Raw genomic sequence first — 6,000 nt, 5'->3', positions numbered from 1 at the left:
TAACAATATTTGTCCTATGAATAAAAAAATACAATAAAATAAATAAAAAATCATATAAATAAAATCAAACAAAAATAAAAAATTTCATAAAAAAATATACATATAAAAAATAGTATAGAAAATGATAAAAAAAACTCATATAAAAACATAACATCATAAATCATAACACTAAAAATTAAAATATGAAAATGAGTACTAAAAATAATAAAAATATTAAAATATTCAATTTAGTAGTGATTGAAACAAATCTGAATGATTTTAATGGAAAAAAATGGAAGAAAGAACTATGAAAAAGTAGAAAAAACTACACCGTGAAACTTATAGTTATTGGTATCCTTCTTATAGAAGAAAATAAAGGGTAAGGTTGGTAAAAAAAAAAAAAATTTCTCACTTAATTTTCTACAGGTAATCAACAACCATGAACGTGAAACACAGAAGTTACAAATTTTAGCTTCTTCTCAACGTGGGTTTAGAGGCAGAATCGTTTCTGCGTTTAAAAAGAAAAAATTGCCAAACATAAAAGTGAAACTTTCAAGAAGTTCAAACGCACTTCTTTCTTCACCAACGTGTTTGCCAAACACACCCTATATATACATAATCCGTACTCATCTTCAGCGGATTATGTATATATAGTATTATAAACGTAAACCGTGGGAGCCTACAGGGTTTTACGTTCAAAGTCAATATCCATATAAACCATATCCATATAAACCGTGGTAGCTACCCACGGTTTATGCCTTAAATTTTCCCTTGATAATCCGTGGTTGGTAGCCACGGTTTATGCTCATTTTGTTTTTTCCAGAAACCGTCCCTGCCAGCCACGGTTTATGTTCAAATTGTAAACCGTGGTTGGCTCTCACGGTTTATATAATATTAGAATTTGCACAACTACGTAACATATTTCTGTTTTGAACATATTTCTGTTTTGCACATTTGGATAAAGAATTCATTGATTTTATTTAAATATGTCATTTGCCCAAAATTTCATTTATTTGTTTGTAAAAAATAATTGCCAATATATACGTGGCATTCAATTCTAGTTACCTTTGCATTCAGAAGAACCACCATCATCAGGTAATGAAAAAGTAAACAAATCACACATTTGCTACCAAAAATATGCTGCAAACAAAATCGACCCAATTCCAACAACGTTTGGGACATGCACGAACAAAGTAAATGCTGGGTGAACCAAATGAATACTTACCCCCTAAGTTTCCTCCTGCTGCTAAAGGGCGTGGAACTCAAAAGAATATATACATTTTTGTCATTTTAATTCCTGATGGTCCTCTAATTTGATAATATAAAGATCAGTTTATTCTAAATTTGTATTTTATTTAAAAATTTATTATTAATTAATAAATTAATATATATACACAAAATAAAATTTAAAATTTTAACTCTTGTTTAAATAAATAAATTAGCTAATTACTTTAAGTCTTCGCTTTTTATTTTTATTATTGAATTCCAATGGCGTTTTTAAATAATATGGACAGTTTATGTTTTTTTTTTTTTTCATGTGAAGAGCATAAATTTGAAGGTTAAATTTACGCTTTTTATTTTTTGTATTGGAGTACCGTTAGTGTTTTCTAATAGGGTATTGCTAGGAAGTCAATAGCCTAAGCGTACAATTGGCTAAATCTTTGGTCTATGAATAAAATGAATATCACCCATATTATCCAGAATAACCATCCGGATACCAGGGATAATAAACATCTCATGTCATAAAATTACTCATCCCAAAAACTTAAGTTGATTTTGAAATTTACCAAAGATCGAACCCTTGACCTTTCGAATCTAAAACTCTAATACCATGTCATGAACCTACTCATCCCAAAAACGTAACCTAACAAGACAATGTAACACTAATGGTCATATCTTTAATATTTCATAAACATCCATTGTACACATTATACGCTTAGGCCATTGACTCCTTATACTTTCTCTTTCTAATAATGTGGATACTTAGCATATTTTTTTTATGGACACCACAAATCTAACAGTAGGATTTGTGATTTTTATTTTTTTTAAATTATAAATCTGACCTTTAGATTTATGCTTTAACATTAAAAAATTTTTAAAACATGCAAATCAGACCTCCGATTTGGAGATTTTGAATTTTTTTTGTTTTTTCTACTTAAAATTTACCCTCAATTTTCTATCCCTACCCAAAATAGACACTCAGTTTTCTGTTCTACCCAAAATCTGACCCCGAATTTTCTATCCCTACTCAAATTTGAGTCTCCGATTTATAGTTTTTAATTTAAAAAAATAATAATTATCTCCGTATCCATAAAAAATATACCAACTTTTTATAACTATGCATAACACACCTCTCCAATCTTTTACAAAAAAAATTAGCCTCAAATTTGTGACTTTTATTTTTTTTTAAATACTCAAATTTGAGATCATTTTAAATTTTTTTAGATCTACAAATATGATCCTTAGATTTGTTTTTTAATATTAAAAAAAATTTAAAGATTCAAATTGAAGCTTCCGATTTGCTTCGCAATAGAAAAAAAAATATTTTAACATAAATTGAACTTTTTGATTTGTGCACTATAAAGTTTGACCCTCAGATTTGTCTATTTCTTTAAATTTGAGAGTCTGGGTAATTACTTAAAATAAAAAAGAATAAATTCATATAAAAAATACGCTAATTATCCATAATAATAAATTACACACAATTTTTTTTATTAAAAAATAAGCATCAAATCGTAATTACTAAGTCTAGATATGAGTGAACAGAAAAAATTTTCAAATAAATAATTTAATTTTTTATTTATTGAAATAAGTAATTAATTTTATAAATTATTTACGAATTTATATTTTTTTATATATCTCATTTATACTGTAAACGAGATAAGACATATTTTTTAAATAACTATTACGAGTATAAACGTAATACGTGAGAGACAGCGGACTACACATGTATCATTTACATACTCAAAGTCAATTTGTTAACCGTGTAAAAGAGATAAAAGTACAATTATTTCGTTTATACTTTAAATGAAATATAGCACGATAAATTTCAACCAACTATAAAAGAATCTGTAAGTATTAGCCTTCTTCGCAAACATATCACTTCTTCTTCTTCGTTCTTTCGATAAGTTTAGTAAAAATGTCTAGTGATAGTGAATATATTTTTATAAGTGTATATCCTAATTGTCACATGAGAAATAATGACGATGAGGTTGTGTTTGAGTGTAGTAGTCCTATTATTTTGTGCACTCGAAGATTAAGTTTTTTAGTTGAAGAGTTTAATATTGACGAACATCGGTGCTAATGAGACAAAAGAAGTTGAAAGAGTTGGGTATAGATTGTTAGTACAGATGGAAAATCAGGTATTTCGATTTCGTGTTTTTTGACTCGATGGCAATTAGGAGTGGCAATAGGTCAGACGGCCTGCTAGAGGCCTGCAACCTGACCTGCATTCGGCTTATCATAAAATAATTTCAGATCTAAACTGATTTAAAATCATGATTCTATTAATAAGCATGTCTAGGGTCACAAAATAGTTTAATAGGTCTGTCTGATTCTGTTAAAATATAAATAAATATAAAAATATTTTTTTATAATTAAAATAGTTATTAAAAATTTTAAATTTGTTATATTTTATTATAAATATTTGTGTTATATTTTAAATACTTTAAAGTTTAGATATTATTATAAGGATTGAATTGAGTATATTGCTTATAAATATTTTTCTAAAAAAGTTAATCTTTTAAATATATTTTTGTTACGGTCTGGCCCAGGCCACTCTCGGGTCGACCCAACCCATTGATGACCCGACCCGAGCGGTCGGGCACGTACAGCTCACCACGCAACCTGGACACGCGTCCCTGACAGCTCTCCCCTACAGCTGTAAGGAAGCTTCGAGGAAGGTGGGCCTGTCCTGATAGGGCCCACCCCTGACACGATATAAATGGGGAAGAACTTGCCCTTCCCCCGAGGTACGTCACCTTTTCCACCTATCATTTTTCCCGCCTGCACACTAACTGACTAGAGCGTCGGAGTGTCTTTGCAGGTGGCACCCCCTCTTTCCCCTTACAACAAGTGCTCGACTTCCCGGCAAGCCTGAACCCGACACAACCGCGATTGAGGAATTGGGAACTTCCTTAATGGACGTTGTGCCGGGTCCCGGAGACCAAGGCCAAGGAGCCGGAGCGGAAGGGGCGGCCTCTGTCGCCTCACTAAGAGGACGGCAAAGGTCCCCCCGACAACACACTAAACAGCACACGAGGACGCGACCCTTCGGGGGAACGGGCGGCGACAGCGCCATAATAATGCAGGAGCTACGTCACAGGGTCCAGAACCTGGAGCGACAACTGGCCGACCAGGAGCGCGACGGACGAACCACCGATCCCAGCTACACCCCATCCCCCGAAAGCCAAGAGAGAGACTCCCACCGAAGCCGTCTACGACGCGAGTCCGCATCCCGAACGGAAGCGGAGAGCACCCGTGAAGAGTCCCCGATCCCGAGAAGACGAAATGACACGATCATCTACTCCCGAGGCAGGGAAACACGCCGCACGGCACGAGATCGCCAAGACAGGGAAGGGAGGTCCGAAAGGACACGACAACCCGTGATAATGGGTGCCACCCCATTCCACCGGTCCATCCTCGAAGTCCGGTTGCCGAAGCACTTCGACAAACCAACGGACATGAGGTACGATGGAACTCAAGACCCTCTAGAACACCTCACGGCCTTCGAAGCAAGGATGAATCTAGAGGGAGTAGGGGACGAGGTGAGGTGCCGAGCCTTCCCGGTAACCCTAGCAGGACCCGTGATCAGATGGTTTAACGGCCTCCTGCAAGGATCCATCTACGGGTTTTCGGACATCAGTCGTGCATTCCTGGCCCAGTTTACAACACGAATAGCAAAGGCAAAGCACCCGATCAACCTTCTGGGGATAACCCAGAGACAGGGAGAGCCGACCAGAAAGTACCTGGATCGGTTCAACGACGAATGCTTGGAAATCGACGGCCTGACCGACTCGGTGGCCAGCCTTTGCCTGACGAACGGCCTCCTCAACGAGAACTTTCGAAAATACCTTACCACGAAACCAGTTTGGACGATGCACGAGATTCAGATGGTAGCCAAAGAGTATATAAACAACGAGGAAGTCAGCCGAGTCGTGGCTGCCAATAAACGGCAGTCCGGCTACAGCCAACCTCGGCAACAGGGTAACGGAGAAAGGCTGAAGGAACAAACCAGGGAAGAGGCGCCAAGCAAGGCACCGAGGCCGTTCCCCCGGGTCGGGAAATTCACCAACTACGCCCCGCTCACTCTTCCCATCATGGAAGTTTATTAGCAAATAGCCGAGAAAGGAATCCTGCCGAAGCCCCGGCCACTCAAGGACCGCACGGGAGGAAACAAGAACCTCTATTGTGACTATCACAAAGGCTATGGTCACCAAACGCAGGACTGCTTTGACCTGAAGGATGCACTAGAACAAGCAATAAGGGAAGGTAAGCTAGCAGCATTCTCCCATCTTATCAGGGAGCCGAGGAGGCGTTATCGCGACCAAGACGAAGAAGGCAAAACCCGTTCGGCAAAGCGGCGACAAGAGCCAGAAGACAGAGATCACGGCCTCACCGTGATAAACGTGGTGACGGCCAAAAACGCCGCGCCAAGATCCCGATCGGCGCACAAGAAAGATGCTAAGGTCTTGGCGGTCTCCTCCTCGTTGGTACGAAACTCTAAGAAGCCTCCATCCATTTCTTTCGGCCCGGAAGACCAATAGTTCGATGACGCCCCGGAAAACCCACCCATGGTCATCACGGCCCGAGTGGGAACCGGTCTCGTCAAACGCATCCTTGTCGATACAGGGGCTGACTCAAACATCATGTTCCGCAACGTATTTGACGCACTGGGACTAAGGGACGCCGATCTGACGACTCACCAGTATGGGGTCATTGGATTGGGCGACCACTTCATCAAACCAGATGGGGTAATATCCCTGCCGATCTCAATAGGACAGACTCAAGGCCGAAGATCGG

The sequence above is a fragment of the Arachis duranensis genome, chromosome 3, assembly GCF_000817695.3.
Source record: "Arachis duranensis cultivar V14167 chromosome 3, aradu.V14167.gnm2.J7QH, whole genome shotgun sequence".
NCBI classification, from domain to species: Eukaryota; Viridiplantae; Streptophyta; class Magnoliopsida; order Fabales; family Fabaceae; genus Arachis; species Arachis duranensis.
Note: the sequence above shows the minus strand (reverse complement) of the source record.